This window comes from Pinus tabuliformis, chromosome 9 (genome assembly GCF_031772625.1).
Source record: "Pinus tabuliformis cultivar Carrire ecotype Pingquan chromosome 9, CPIR1, whole genome shotgun sequence".
In the NCBI taxonomy this organism is placed as follows: Eukaryota; Viridiplantae; Streptophyta; class Pinopsida; order Pinales; family Pinaceae; genus Pinus; species Pinus tabuliformis.
In genome coordinates, this window is record NC_142307.1 from 233,915,097 (window position 1) to 233,931,612 (window position 16,516).

At 42.9% G+C, this 16,516-nt stretch overlaps 1 pseudogene; it reads left to right on the forward strand.

The window, feature by feature from the left end:
• Nucleotides 1-9,077: 9,077 nt before the first annotated feature.
• LOC149148051 (monosaccharide-sensing protein 2-like) lies at nt 9,078-14,942 on the forward strand (annotated as a pseudogene).
• The last annotated feature ends 1,574 nt before the right edge of the window (nt 14,943-16,516 follow it).

Genomic DNA, 16,516 nt, shown 5'->3' on the forward strand with positions numbered 1-16,516 from the left:
CTATCAGCGTATGCAGGATGGAATACTGAATTTCATCACTTTCAGATTCCCCTGTGTCTGTTATGTCAGCTGTCTGAGTTATCCCACACCTTTCTGTCTCTGTCTTCTTCAATTCCTGCAACTGTGATGATGTATGGTCCCCTTGTCTTGAATTTTGAAATCTGCTTCTGCATTCCCTTGCTTTATGCCCATAGTTGTTGCATGTATAGCACCTTATATTTTTCATGTTCCTTCTATCACACTCAAATGCTTTGTGTCCATATGCATTACAGGCAAAGCAATACCCTCTGAAATACCTGGGATGAGATGATCTTTCTTGAACCATTCTACTTCTGCATCTGGCTGCAACATGTCCAAGATTATGACATACATAACATTCAACTTTATTCAGCGGAGGAAATAATCGTCTATCACGTTCATAGTTAGGAGTAAAGGATCTTCCTTGAGGAATTTCTTTTCTTGGTTGTTCCTTGAGCATTTCAGATTTCTCATTAGAGTTTCTTGTCTCACCTTGTGAACTAGATTCACCTTCAACATATTCATGAAAACCAAGACCAGTCTTGATAGCAGGAGATCTTTGACTATTAAGAATATCATCCAAGACTTTAGAACTATCTTGAAATCGTAAAAGCTTATCCTTTTCTTCTAGTTTACCTTTCAAGATATTTACCTCAACTTGATGTTGTTCTTCCTTTTTCAGATACTGCTTCCTTAGGTCTTCTTCAACTTTTCTCCCTTCTTCTACTTGTCGCTTTAGTTTGATCACTTCATGTTCTTGATCTTCAAGATCTTCTTTTAGAGAGAGGATCTTTGATTCAAGTCTCTGAATAGTTGTGCTCTGATCTTTTGCTATATCCTGCAATTTCTCCCTTACCCTGGTTTCCGTTTCCAATAGTTCTTTTAATTTGGCAGCTTCTTCAGTTTCTGCATTCTTCTCTTCATGTGCCATGAGACTTTTAATATCCTCGCTATCATTGGATGAAGCATTCTTTTTCTTGTGCGCCATGAGACTTCTAATATCTTCACTATCATTAAATGAACTTTTAATATGGGAATAATAGCTTCTACCATCTTGTTCATATATCCTTTCTTTGTTATGAGGACATCTAGCAGCATAGTGACCAACTCTACCACATAGAAAACATTTGAAAGGCAGCTTATCTTTGAACCGTCCAGTTCCACGTTCAAGATTCTTGACAAAATTTACCTCATCTTCTTCCTCTGACACTTCGAATGCGGCCTCTGGTGGTACCTCTAGTCGCATTTCAAAAGCAGTTAGGATCCCGTGAAGCTGTGACATGGTAAGTTTTCGCACATTCTCCTTTTCTTCTACGGCAGATACTTTAGAATCAAATTTAGTAGACAGAGATCTCAAAACCTTTTGAACTAAGACAACTTCCTCAAATTCTTCACCCAGATCCCTCATACAATTCACAATCTCATCCATACGCAGGAAATAATTAGCTACGCTTTCATTACTTCGCATCTTAAGAGTTTCATACCGGATTCTGAGAGTTTGAAGCTTCGCTATTTTTACCAGATCATCTCCTTCGTAGCTTGTAACGATTTTGTCCCATATTTCCTTAGCTGATTTGAGATGCATGATCTTCATAAATTCTGATTGAGTCAAAGTACCCAATAGGACATTAACTACTTTGGCATTGAGCTCATATTGCTTTTTCTCTGCTGGATCTGTAGGAGTTGCTGATGGGAATTTGTATCCTCCTTCTATGAGTCCCCAAACTTCTGCTCCAAGAGACTGTAAATATGCAGTGGTTCTTATCTTCCAGTGAGTAAAATTGTTCCCGTCAAAGACTGGTGGCCTGATGTGTGCCTCTCTTTCTGGATTAGCCATTTTGATGGATCTTTTCCTTCAAGCGATCAAGCTTCCTCTGAAGGACCTGCTCTGATACCAATTGTTGGAAATAATACTGAGAGGGGGGGTGAATCAGTATTATCAGATTAATAAAACCTTTTCAATTTCCTACTCAGAAACATATACGCGACTTCTGTTAAGTGAACCAGCGTGTACACGCGACTGTGTCTAAAGCAACTAGCGTATATGCAGATATCTTATGATTCAATTAATCTTATCTTCAGTAAATGCATCAGAACATTATTAAGCAATTTAGGAGTAAACAGGTGCAGTATAACAGAACAGAATCATCACACAAGAGCCACACACATGAACACCATGATATAAGGTGGAAACCCAATGTGGGTGAAAACCACCTGCTGCAATTCGTCTCTTTCTTTCTTTAATGAGAAACTTCTTTTACAATATACTGGTGCAGTCCTTTACCAGTATGCAGGCTACAACCTGCAGAGGGCTACAACCCTCTCTTTCGTTTTCCAACTACTTTTGGAAGGGAGCTACAACCCCCTCAGCTCTTGTACTAGCTGATCCATTTACTAGTACGTAGGTGCTGACCCTACAACCTTCAGGGACCACGTTTCATCAATTTTCAGACTGGATCCAAGAGTACAAAGCAAACATTACCGCAATACAATCATCAACTTATACTTGCATCATAATTCATTAAACAACCCAATACCGAATCACTGAAACCCTGTCATCAAGAACACAGAACCCAAACCAGAATCTAGAACTCTGCAACAACCATCAGAATCAGCAACAACCTGAAATATCAACCCTTATCATGCATACGCTACTTCACTGTACCAAAACCGCGTGTATACGCGCTTTCTCCAAAGGCAACCCGCGTGCAGATCTAGAAATGATTACTTCTGCCTTTGCTGTCAGATCCGACCCTTACCAAGCGTCCCGAACAGATAACCAACAATACCAGATCCTCTCACTGCGTCAGCTACACACAATCCATACTACTTTGCCTAGTGATCTTCTCCTTATATAGCTTTAGGCCTTGTTCAATACCAAGAGCCAAAACCATAGAAACACAATACCATCAACTTCAATACTAGGGATCGACACGCCCGTCGAGACACAATGGTCCGAAACCATAGGCACAACTTCCAAGGACTAACCGCCATGGACCAAAGGTACGTTTCCACATACACGCGCTTTTGCTGAAGCCAACCTGTGTGTACACGCTGATTATCCTTGCTGAACCTGCGTATATCTCTTTCTTGTCCTGCTGTACTGAGATCTGTCTTCTAGTTAAGTTGTCATCACCTGTACCAGTCTCTGAGCACCTGTACCAACCTTCTGAGTGAGTTGCCATCAAGGACAACACTTGAATCATAATGCCAACATTAAGAACTGCGCCTTCTCCTCTTGTCTTTGCGCACTTAGAACTGTGCACTCTTCACTTGAGTGAAGATGAGAAGTGATCTGCGATGATGTTTGAATGAGCCAATGCAACAAAACTTATACCAATCGTAGGGCGTGGTGGTGGCTTGCCCAGTCGACCTTCCTACGCCCACGCTTCATCACATAAGCCCCTACATTCACCACGTCGGCATCCATATGTTTAACCAAGGCTCCTACGCATATAAACACTCCATCGCAGGTTCACTATGTCGCATATGTTCGTTGCATCCTTATCGCACAACCGCAACTCGCCCTTAACCGCACGTGCGCCCGCGGTTGCTCGTCGCCTGAACTTGTCGCACATCGGGTAAAGACCTCAGGATGTTACATCCTCCACCTGAAATCATTGTCGTCCTCGACAACATACCATCCTGGTAGCCATCCACCAAGATGATTAATATCCATGATGTCAACTCCACATACTGTAAACATCTCTGCAACATATGTAGAACCACTGTCTCCATCATGTCTCGCCTTGGCAACCATCTGTCACCAGGATCACCATACCAAGGTATACACCTATCGGTATGTCATACATCAGAGATCATCTCAATCCATGATCATCGACCACCCTGTCACAATCTCCACATGCTGCTCTCCATCATGGAACGCTGGTCCCTCCATCCAAGCTACATGCTCACTGCAACATATCGTGTCGACCTCATCATGTGTCATCATGTGAACTGCTACCATGATACTCCAACATAATGCTAACACCTATCTGCACACTGTCGACCCCCATGTCTGAACTAGTTGGGTAGCTAATCCAACTATCACGCCCAAACAATGAGAATGCACATCCTCATGCCATCATCAGTTGTTTCTCAAAACATCCTTCCACATCCTCAACCCGATCAAGAATCCATCTCCATACAAGTGTAAGTCATGCTCAGGTCCATGAAGTAGCCTTCATCTCATCTGCAACATGCTATCCATGATGTTTGATGTCAGTGTGCTACATGAAATTAGCCACATCTATCCCAACATCATCCATATGTGTATCTCCTCCATATGAAGAGATCATCTCATCAATCTCCAACTCTCGGTATACCACATCTAGGTCCATGAAGCAACCTCCATCATATCTGCAATGTACCATCCCTCAAGTCTGCCATAAAAACAAGTATGCACCTGTCTCATCTATCCATGTGCTGCCCATCATCATAGATCAATCAGATCCCATGTGTCAAAAGTAGTTGAGTCTCGGCTCAACCCATGCCCAAGTGTTGCCACCAAGGCGTCATCATCATCGTAACTCCATCACTCCAAAGTGTCTCATATCGATCCTCTACATCAAGTCACTCTTTTCAAGCCATTCCCATACATGTACTTGAAAGTATGCACCCCATCCTTCATCAAAGTCTCTGACCTCAGCTCCTCAATGCATCAAATCCTCCAAGTCCACCATATATGAAGTCCCTAAAAGTCACAACCTCATGTCATCATGAGCTCCATAAGTCATCCCTAACCAACACTCTAGCAAGCATACAAGTCTCGGTCCAAAGGTCTCTACAAGATGCCTCAACTCTCCATGTAGTAGGAATTCTCCATAGTCTACTCATAACTCCATCCAAGTCCATGGTCTTGTTGCACAAGAGTGTACAACCTCTCCATAGGCTCATAAGTAATAAGTCTCCATGTCACATCAACAAATCCATCTGCACAACATACCTGCCTTGGCACTCCTCATTGGATGCCCATAAGTGACACCTCTACAAGTGCTCCTGCATCATGCCCCTGCATAAGACTGCCATGCTCCATGTATCCAACCTGATGTCCATGAATAAGTTGCCCATGTAGTCCAACCAAGTAGACCCATCACAACAATCGGTCATCCTCATCTAAGCTTCAATATTTGGTCTAGTGAACTCGGTCACCCAACCATATCATCATGTCATGAGTCCCTCCATCATAGCTCCTCCACCAAAGTGTCCACCAAGACTATCTCTTGGTCTCGGCCATGAGAAGTCCACCAAAGAGTGTGCCCTCCAATCTATCCATGAGTCATGCCGGGCACCTAGCCATGTGGCTAAAGCATGACCCATTGGTCCACAATTATCATCAAGTTCCACCCTTGTCACAGGCCTTTGTACCTTCTACCATAAGGCCACAAGCAACCCTAACAAGTTCTGTAACAATCAACAATCCTTGCTTCTCCATACAAGGTCTCATCATAAACATCCATGGTAAGATGCTCCCTAGCATCGGCAAACTGGATTCTCCCTTCCCTGCATGCGGTCCATCTACCAAATGCTCAAACGAAACAAAAGTATCAATACTTACTTCATCATCATGAGGTTCCTCCATGAAAGTACCCTCATTCATCCATGTCCACAAACTGCATGATCCTGGTCCAACTTGATCAATCTCAAGTTCATCCTCCATCGTTGTCACATCTGCAACATCTTCAACTATCATCACTTCCTCTTCCTTGATAGCACAATCTGCAACTTCATCTTGCCCCATTGTCCAACCAAGTTGAAGAAGTTCGTCTTCAACATTCTTTTCCAAGACTTCAAGCTTCTCTCGAATCCGGGGATTCTCTTCTTTCAACCTCTTCAACCTGTATAAGGTAAGCAAGAGCTTCCCTTCACATTCTTCCAAACTTGCCATGCCTTGTCGTTCAGCTTGGCCCAAGCACTAAGCTTCACCCTTGCTAAACCTGTTTACGATTCACCAGCTTCACCAAGTTCCCTGCAACCATGAACCGGCCCTTGTTCCACTTGTATCTGAAACTAGCTTCCTTCACCTGCAAGTACCTGCTTCCACTGTCATCAACTGTCAAGCTTCTAAGTGTACCCATACCTGCACTTCGTCACGAGAAACCTTGCTCTAACACCAGCTCCAACCGGGCTCTGATACCACCTATCACGCCCCTACACCTGTGGTAGTCTTTTAACCGCTTATAGCAAGGTGCAGCACTACCAACAGTTTTCTTTTCACCAATACTTACGATTATAGACTACGCATTAACATTCCATACTTAGTTTTATTTTCGTTACCAAGTATTATTAATGTGCCTTTATACCAATGAACACCCATACACATTCATTATCAACAGCATTAACCAAGACAAATGGACAACAGTATAAAGTGAGGGGCAACTCCCTGCAATATGAGTCTGCCCGAATCAATATATTATACAATCTTTACTTTTACAATGTGCAGACTAAGTCCTTGGGAAACCCCAAATTTACACTTAGACAAATTTTCACAACTTCGGCAAACTCGGTTACCCAGCTTGTCAGCACCTCCGCACGGTCGCTGCACGACACTCCAACCCGTCATTCACCTCGTCGCACGTCTTCGCCGGTTTGCTCTTTGTTTGGTCGCAAACACCCAAACCGTGTATCCCTGCCCACACGCAGTCCTGCTTGCCAACTCTTGACAAACGCCCAAATCATGTGAACAACACGTAGTACCGCCTGCCCAACTCTACGACCACCAGTTCCAACCTTCGTCTCACCTTTGTGCACACTTGCACGGTGGGTGGGCGCTCACCCGAGTCGCCAAGACACCCACGCCAAGTCGTCGCACAAAACGGGCGCCACACGTTCACCGTGCACGCCTCACCCGATCACCGGGCGCACCTTTGCCCAACACCAAGTGCAATGTTCTTCCACCGTGCGATCAGCCCAAGAATGGGCGCATAAGAACTGCGCCTTCTCCTCTTGTCTTTGCGCACTTAGAACTGCGCACTCTTCACTTGTGCGAAGATGAGAAGTGATCTGCGATGATGTTTGAATGAGCCAACACAACAAAACTTATACCAATCGTGGGGCGTGGTGGTGGCTTGCCCAACCGACCTTCCTACGCCCACGCTTCATTACATAAGCCCCTACATTCACCACGTTAGCCTCCATATGTTTAACCAAGGCTCCCACGCATATAAACACTCCATCGCAGGTTCATTATGTCGCATATGTTCGTCGCATCCTTGTCGCACAATCGCAGCTCGCCCTTAACCGCACGCGCGCCTGCGGTTGCCCATCGCCCGAACGTGTCGCACATCGGGTGAAGACCTCAGGACGTTACACCCCTGATGCCGCTCGTCCGAATGTTGCTCCCGATGCTGAAATCAGTCTGAGCAAAATTTGGATCAATAACGAAAATGAAGGCAAACTGGAGACGATAGAGATAGGATGGATAGTAAGTCTTATTCTTGTCTTTCTTATATAATTTTCTCTTCCAATCAATTTTTCTCTTCCAACTAATATAAGTCATTGGCAGGCCTCGTTGTTCGATGCTCTTGCTAATGGCGCTAATCAGTTTCATGGTGGAGGAGAAGTTTCTCATAACTCAAAAACCCCGGGGCCCATGACTGTGACAGACATTGGTAGCGGTCACTTTCCTGGGAAAGTCGTCACTTTTGACATGGGGCATACAAATGTTTTGTCATGGTGTGGTTGAGATTGATCTTAATTATCAAGTTATTGTAAGAAAGCCCAACTATTATAAGGCGAGATACGTTCCATGGAGAGAGCAAGAATGGGATAAAAATATACTCTATGGATGCCCCAGAGGCGACGATGATAGTCCGACTTGTGTGGCTTGATTTCTATGAAAAACAAGGGTAGCTGCGAGGCAGCAAGTCCCTGCATTGAGAGTTGGAAATAATTAATTCCTACTTGTCTATGGTTGTAATTTTATGTTTGAGGAGTTTGTTCCTACATAATAGGAATAAGCTAGAATATAGTTTCTCCTAGTTTAATGTGTGGTTGAGAGAATCTCTCAACCACACTACTGTACGTCTAAGATATCATTCCTATCTTAAGACTATTGATTGTATAAATATATGTGTAATTTCCTCATTCAATAATTAATAGAATATATTATTGAGTGTCTGTAATTTTATCTTGGTATCAGAGACCGTGAGGGCCTGGCCCCTCCTGGGCTGACGGAAATAATTGAGAAATATATTTTTGTTTTAGTTTTTTAACTGTCCATCATTCGTCGAAACTTGTGGTTATTTTTTATGGTCTGAGCGTCGACAGAGAATCTCTGTTGCCGGATCCGTGGAGGAGTTGCAAAGGCCGACTGGCAACGCTGTTGCTATGTTTTTGGAGTGGTGAATTACTGCGTTTTGGTTTGATCACTGCAGGATCAGACCGAGGTAGCTAAGAGCTGTGGCTTTTACGAGCGCCTTATTTGTTGCGGTGATCTGTTGCGAGATCGGTGGCATCAGTGGTCATGGTATCTATGGAAATTCCAGGATATCGAAGTCCTGCCACTGTACTGATTGATTCAGGAGCGGATGTTGAGAAGTGTTGAAGTTGCGCAATTTGCTGGAGGTTGCGTTTTGGAGAAGGCTCGGAGGGAGAAACGTAAGGCAACGGTGTGATAACCTTGATCACCGCAGAATTGAATCCATCTTTGGATCGCAGCGCCAGAGGAGATCTCTGTGAATTTTATTAGAATTTCCATGAAATCGAAGTTGCTCGCGTGAAATCCGTGGAGGAGGCCAGGACTGTGTGGTAAGTTGCTGGTGCATTGTAAGCCGAGGAGAAGACCGATGGAGGCTGCAGTCACGCAGTGATCTGCGTGTTGGATGGGGCTGCATTGGCTCTTGTTTTTCGCTGATGGTTTTTCTAAGTGAAAGACTGAACTTCTTGTGCCGTCTTTTTTTCTTGTGGATTGATGATGTACGCCTTTCACGAGTCTGGATGCCAGAGAATTATTGCCGAGGGTTGTGATCTCTAGACCTACGGGCGGAGAATTGATGAAGGAATTCGATTGGAAAGGCGAGAGGGCGGAGGATGCGTGTAGCATAGAAATCTCAGTAGTAATGGAGATGGGAGACGAGGAGGACGGAGGAGAATATAGTAAGCCAGAGTTTCATCTGGAACATGCGACAGCAATTGAGGGCCTGATAATATCTTGCAGTGTTATTGGAGCCCTCTGCAGCACATCGATAGCAGGACTTTTGGCTGACAAATATGGCAGGCGAACAGTCTTATTCATAGCCGGAGTTCTGTATTGGCTCGGTGGTTCTGGAATGGCTGTAACACCAAATATTTATGCACTCATTGCATTTCGCTTTGTGGTTGGCTGTGCCTATGGTTTATCTGCAACTGTTGTTCCTCTTCTTATAGCCGAGACAGCTCCTCCAGATATTCGAGGGCAACTAGCAACCCTTACATCGCTAAGCAATTCAGGAGGAACCTTCTCTGGTTATTGTATGGCCTTTCTATTATCTCGTGGGAATGCACCTAGTTGGAGGGTTATGACAGCAGCCTTGATGGGTCCTTCAATAATCTATGTAGCCTTATGTGTGTTCTGTTAGCACTTGAATTTGGCTTCAGGCTGAAAAAGACAAAATCCAAGGCAACATCAAACCACTTAGCCTCATAGCTAGCCCTACAGGGCAAAAGAGGGCTCTCTCCAGGTCTATCTCGGAAAATGTCTTCAAAGGGCGGATATGACCAATAAAGAACACTAATTTTAGGCTAGTAAACTGATTGAGAAGGTTCGATTTCAGATTTTTAGGGTTTTGGTGGAAAATAGGGGGAGAGCAATTTTGGGTGCGGGGATGGGACACAGCTTTTGCAGAGGTCTTTTTGGGGCAAGGTAGGAGATTGTATTGATGCCTTTGATTTAAGTGAATGGATAAGAATGACCGGTGAGGAGCTAAAGAGAGCAAGAAACCATCGATAGTTCTCTTTAGACAGAGGAAAACATAGATATTAAGAAAACTTAAAGGCAGAGCATACAAATTATGAATTCTACCTTAACACTTCATTTACTTAATGTGCAGAAAATAAAAGTGGGAAAATGATACACATAACACACTTACAAGTACATGAGAGAAGCACACCATCAACACAAATAACCACAGGAATCCGAAAAAGTGCTGCAAAACCCTGGTCTTTCCTTTGCCAAAATTGCAGAGATACAAAGTGTAATACAATAGAAGCTTATCCCTCAAGAGTCCAACGATGAAAATGACTAAGAAAATACATAATATAGGCAATCTAACACCTTTCCTTGCCTCTAGGGGTCGAGCTCATCATCCTAGGAGCTGTTTCAACCAATTCTAAACAAAGCACTACAATCTAGGCAGTCAAAACAACTTGCCTCTATAAGCTAGGAAACCAATTCATTCATTAAATGTTTGCTATTTCATGAATGAATCTTATAGAATAGGTAAATAAGTGTCATGTCAACATGAAAATACATTAATTACATCAAGAGGGTGAAAAATCCCATCACAAGTCAAAACTGGTCAAAGCTGGGCGAATTCCTGAGCTGAAGATGAAAAATTGAGAAAATGTCCTGATGCGTAGCGCCCCAATCCTGAACAAGTAGCGCGCCTTTGAGCCAACGTTTGAGGCACTTCTCGGCATCCAAATGAGGCAAAAGTAGGCTTGTTGGAGAGCTCTGGATGTCTACTGTCCAACCCAAATATAATTTCTCAATTTGGTGGTCATTTGCCCCTCCCAAATTGCAATCTTCCAAGACTGCTCCCTGTGTGTCCAAAAAGTGGCAAAAAGTCATTTTTTGCATGTTTTTTGACCTTCCGAGGGCTCAAAAATTGATGAAATGTCTTGGTAATTGCTGAGCAAGTGTAATTTGTCATGAAAAATCCAAAAATGCTGAGTTTTTGAGGAATGGACTTGCCCATCTTCAGGGTAGCGCGCGGCGCGCTACGCGTTCAGAGCAAAAACCTGTGTGTGGCACAAAAAAGTCAAAATTGACCAAAATTGCTCAAAATTTCCTGAAATTTGAGCTGGAAGTGCATCATTGAGCACCATGCTCCTTCAAGGTAGCCTCAACCAAAATATGAAGGGGATCGGGCCTTTTCCTCCATTTTAGTGCCTTGGCCAACCGTCCTTTGAGCACCTTCATTCTTGCTTTACACACATGCATTCGAGCCCAATAGTGATTCTTCATGTGTCGGAGCATGTCCTTGTCCCTCTTTCCCTTCACTATAAACCTCTCTAGATGAGTATTGACCCGGATGAGCATAGTCTCTCGCTCAATGGGTGTCAAATCACCGGGTCTCTTGCGAGCCAAGTTGCAGTCTTCATGGATCCTCCACAACTCATCAAGAGAGTGTTCATCCTCTAATTGCTTGTTGCGCTGCTCTAAATAAGTAATTGTCCAGTTTTCCATCTCCAATTTTTGCTGCAACAAGTCATTTTCAGCCCTTAGTTGCTGGATGATCTCCTTTGACTCTAGGCTAGGAGAAATAATATCAAGGTCAACAACATCTATGCCTGGAACACCTGATGGCCCCTCATCAATCTTTGGCTGCTCGCCTCTCTCTGGTACCTGTGCTGCTGTCAAAAGCGAGGCCCCTTCCACCTGATGTGGAGATAACACTCGCTGTGCTGATGAAGAAGGTGAGACCCCTTCCACCTGATGTGGAGATAATACTCGCCGTGCAGATGCAAATAAGACCCTGTGGCCTCTCTGATATGTAACATAAGGAGGAGTGCTGACATGCTCGGGCTCTGGAATATCAAACTGATGTGAAGGCCCTCCCTCATCATGGACAACCTCAAGAGGTGGCTGTGGCACTGTGAACAAGTCATGAGAAATGAAATCCTCCCATGGAATACCCTGTTGTGCCAACTGATGCATGATCACAATCTTGATTAGTGCATAATGATAAATGCTCTTGTGTTGCTGTGCTGGGCTCTTTCTTTGCACCAAGGGCACCATCCTCTCTATATTTCGGCACATGAAAAATGGAATGTTCATCATTCATACCTGTGTGAAATGCATCAACAAACGGATATGGTACGAATACAAACGTGAAAATCTGCCCTCACAAGTGAAATAGCGAATGATGATCTTCATCATAGGTGCATACTCGTCTCTTAAGAATCTGAAGGGAAAAACACCAGTTAGGTACCTCATATATGCAGGTTTGATATATGGATCATAATGAAATTTTTCCAACGGCTGGCGCTTGATCCATTCTTCTCCAATATTGGGTATCCCTGTTGCTTGAGCAACAATCTTAGGTGACAATGTGAAGTCCACTCTTGCAAGATTCACATGCCCATTGTGAAAATGTAGGACAAACAAGCGGGCCAATTCCTTGTGGTGTTGAATTTGGGAGATTCTTTCACAATATTCATAGCATGATAGATATCGGAAACATGACACTGCAAGTGGACAAGCTTGTAGATAAGCCAAAGGGGTGGGTTCCTCCCTGACATGCTGACCACCCTTACCATCCCTGTGATGCCTCCTTGGCACCTCTACCTCTGGTGTTGATTCACGGTCATCACTTTGCTCATAATCTGTCTCGGTTTCTGACATGGTTTTGGAGGCAAGTGGATGAAAAATAATGCTGACTGTGCACCCGATGAACTGCTGTTTTAACTTGTTTGAATTCTGTTACCAAGGGGAAAAACACACATGGGAAATGTTAGGGAAAAAGGAAAATTGAGGGGATTAGGGAAAACAAATGTGAAAGGAATTTTTAGGAAAGGAACATGGAACATATACAATCATAATTTGTAGGATTGTAATGGGAAGTAGGGTTTAGGAAATTTACATAGGATTTTAGGAATTAGTAGGGTTTAGGGATTTTAATGATTTTTACTAGGGAAATTATATGATTTGCATGGGAAATGTCAAGGAAAATGGTGAGGAAAATATGGGGAAAGAGGAATGGGAAAATGAGTAACCTTGGGCAGCAACTTTCAATGAAACCCTAACACATTTGCATTTTAATATTTGATACAGCAAGGTAGGGTTTTACTCCATATTAGCATGGCATTTTTGCATTTTCATTGCTCATTCATCTTAGCCAAACCAAAAATCACCATGATTAGAGGCCTACCTGAAAAGATTTGGAGAGAAAAGCAGTTTTGGTGGCTTGCTAGCGATTTCCTGAGCAAGAAACCCAACGCGTAGCGCGCCCAGCCTGATGCGTAGCGCGCCTCCCAACGCGTAGCGCCTGAGTTAAATTGAACTGGAAACTGCGCGCTGATGCGTAGCGCGCCCTCCAATGCATAGCGCACCTCTTCTGATGCGTAGCGCGCTGCTGCAACTGCTCAATTCGCCCAATGACCTTTGAAATCGACTTGACAACTATCCTCTTGGAGTGTTGAGAGGAAAATGAATTACCAATGAGGGATGGCATGCTTTTATAGGTTTCCTTTTAATTTTTCACTTGCCCAAAACCCACTTTGTTATGTTTGAATGTTTGACATTTTTTTCTTTAATTGGCCCTGACCTTTAATTTCATTTCTTTGAAAAATTGGTTGAAATGATGATTTCTTCTGAAATTTTTTTGCAGGGATAGCTTCTGAGATGCTTTGGCAAAGGAGACCAAGGCTGCACTTCGACATTTGAAGAATTTGAAATTTTGAGAATTTTTACAAAAATGAGATAATGACCTTGTTTTCAAAAACAAAGTTTTTGAGAACAAGGCAAAAATTTAGCTGTACAATGATAAGAAATGTTTAATGAAGGACATCCCTCTGGCCTACTGGTCCTTGATGACCTCTCAAGACAAAATTAGACTCAACCCTAGACCTAAAACCTAAAAACTTAAAGCAAAATGAATGACCCTTTGAGGACTTTATTTATTTGAACAAACCTGAACCAACAATGGCAAACAAGAGGGGAATGACGACATAAACTCCTTCCACCGAGATTATGGCATGCCTAACAGAATGCAACATGATCACACTGATGAGACACCAACTATGAAATGCAAAGAGCTTTGATCTCTGGTGGAGGGCTACTAGACCGACTCTAACATGTTCTACATTCCAAAGTCTCCAAGATGGCTTGTAAGCAAGGGAAGGATGATTGCTGCTAAAAAAAAGTGCTGCAAAATCTCCTCAACAAAGAAAATGTTGCAGCGGAGCTTGCCTTGTTGGTAGAAGGACTAGGCAGTGGATCCAAGGCTACCATAGAGGAGTATGTAGTAGAGCATGCAGAAAACACAACGGAAGTTGTAGGGCAGAAGCAAGAAGGCCAAGGAATTCACTTGTATGGTATTGAGGATAACGAATCATGGATAGCAAAGCCAGCTTCTGAGATGGAATCAGAACAAATTTTGTCTAGATATGGAAGTCAGACAATGTCTAGATTTGGCAGCCAACTTGAGCCTCAAGCATTATACCCTTTAATGGACCCTACAGTGGCTCTCATTGGAAGTTTCCAGCATCCACATCCTCAAAATATTAATGAGCCTGATCAATCTGGTAACAATGGTGAATATTCACGGTGGGATGAAGAGAATCAAGCAGATCATCATGATGTTGAAGGTGATGAAGAAATTGCGAGCAATATGGAGGAGGCAATGCCTACTACTCCCTTGTTACAACATGATTCGGGACTTGATATGGCTAACAATAATCAGGCCGATAGTCTAAGGACTCCTTTACTCTCCCAAACCAACTCAGAGTGGAAGAAGTTGGTGGTATTGAAATTGGTCATTACTTTTTTCATATTAAATCTGAGTCTAATGGACTGGTTATTCATCGTTGTACTTTCTTCAATGGCCAAGAGAGTTTTTCCCTTCAATCACATGCCTTCAGATGGTCAGCCAGAAGCGACCCTCCTAATCGAGCCACTGTTTTGCACGGGCGATACGAATATTGCCGAGGGTTTGAAGAAAGGCATGAATAAAATGTTGATTCGCTCCGACTGTGGTGAGATTGTTTTTAAAATAGTTTTCTAAAGTCATCGCTGGGAAAAGATAGAGAAATTTGATATTTTGTCAACCTAAAAGTCTATTTTTTATGTCTTGGAATCATGGATAATATTATTGAGCCTTATTGAGCCTAGCTAACTCAATGTAGGTAAAGTTGTTTCGTTAGAATTCATGACTCTAACAAATGACAGGATAAGCATGGAGTTCCAAGAATTTATTTGACAAAGATGCCCAAGATGTGAAAAATGAACAAATGAGGTAAAGGAGCAGCGACAACATTTATGGTGGACAACAAAGTAGATGTTTGTTTGAATTAGTGTGGTTTGTGGAATAGACTCCCTAGCATGTTATAAACAAGTCCAGTTGTTGTAATAGTCAATTTATGTACTCAGAAACTCCAAAATACGGAATCAGATGTAAGATTTTTTAAAGGCATCTGAAAGTTCGTGGTGATCTTAAAACCAATTTGTAATGGTCTGTGGTTGGTGGTGCGCCAGAAACCATCTATATAGTCTTTGTGACTGAAGTGCCTTTGTGGCCAACTTGCCTTTGTGGTTGAATCACCTATGTGGCTTGAGGTGCCTTTGTGGCTGGAATCGTGGATGTCAATGCATTTTTTTACAAGTTGAGCGAATCTTTTGCCTTTGTGGCTGTGTGTACACGAGAGCTTTGTGCTCAATTGAGCAGGTGGACTGTAGAACACTTGGCTTGGACTCAGATGATTTTTTCTGAGTAGAATTGGATTGGCACATTTTTTCGCGCTCACAGCGGCGCCAGGAAGGCCAACTGGCGCATATGTTAGGCCATTAATCGCACAAATGGGCGCGGGTTTTTCGTTCAGGATCACGCCAATTCACCTTTAACGGAATCCGTGGGATCAGAGAAGTTGTGGATCTGTCCAAGGGCGATAGATTGTGTTTTTGGAGGTTTTGTACATGCAATTCGCCTGATGGTGGTGGATTTGACTATCGTGACAAGTAGTCATTAACGGGGGGAGTTGGAAATAATTAATTCCTACTTGTCTATGGTTGTAATTTTCTATTTGAGGAGTTTTTTTCCTACATAATAGGAATAAGCTAGAATATAGTTTCTCCTAGTTTAGTGTGTGGTTGAGAGAATCTCTCAACCACACTACTGTACGTCTAAGATAGCATTCCTATATTAAGACTATTGATTGTATAAATATATGTGTAATTTCCTCATTCAATGATTAATAGAATATATTATTGAGTGTCTGTAATTTTATCTTTGAGTGGGGTAGGATTCTTTTCTGCCCTGGCGCGACGGAGCCAGTAGGAGTGCACAGAGAGCTTTCCCTCCATTAGTGTGAACCAAGTACAGTTTTCAATAGTTTGGCTGAGGATGACCTTAGTCTTGGTTTCTTTATGTACAGTTTGGAACAGTCTTGCTGAGGATGACCTTAGTCTTAGTCTTGGTTTCTTTATGTTGGTCGATCGTTGGAGGTTTTCACAGCTTATAAGATACCTAATAGTAAATCGAAATTTCATGCAGGATTATTTAGTAAACATTTTGCAGCCTTTTTTCATGATAGAAACAAATTAACGATGACCACGCCAACCCCAAGTTTCATATAACAGCTT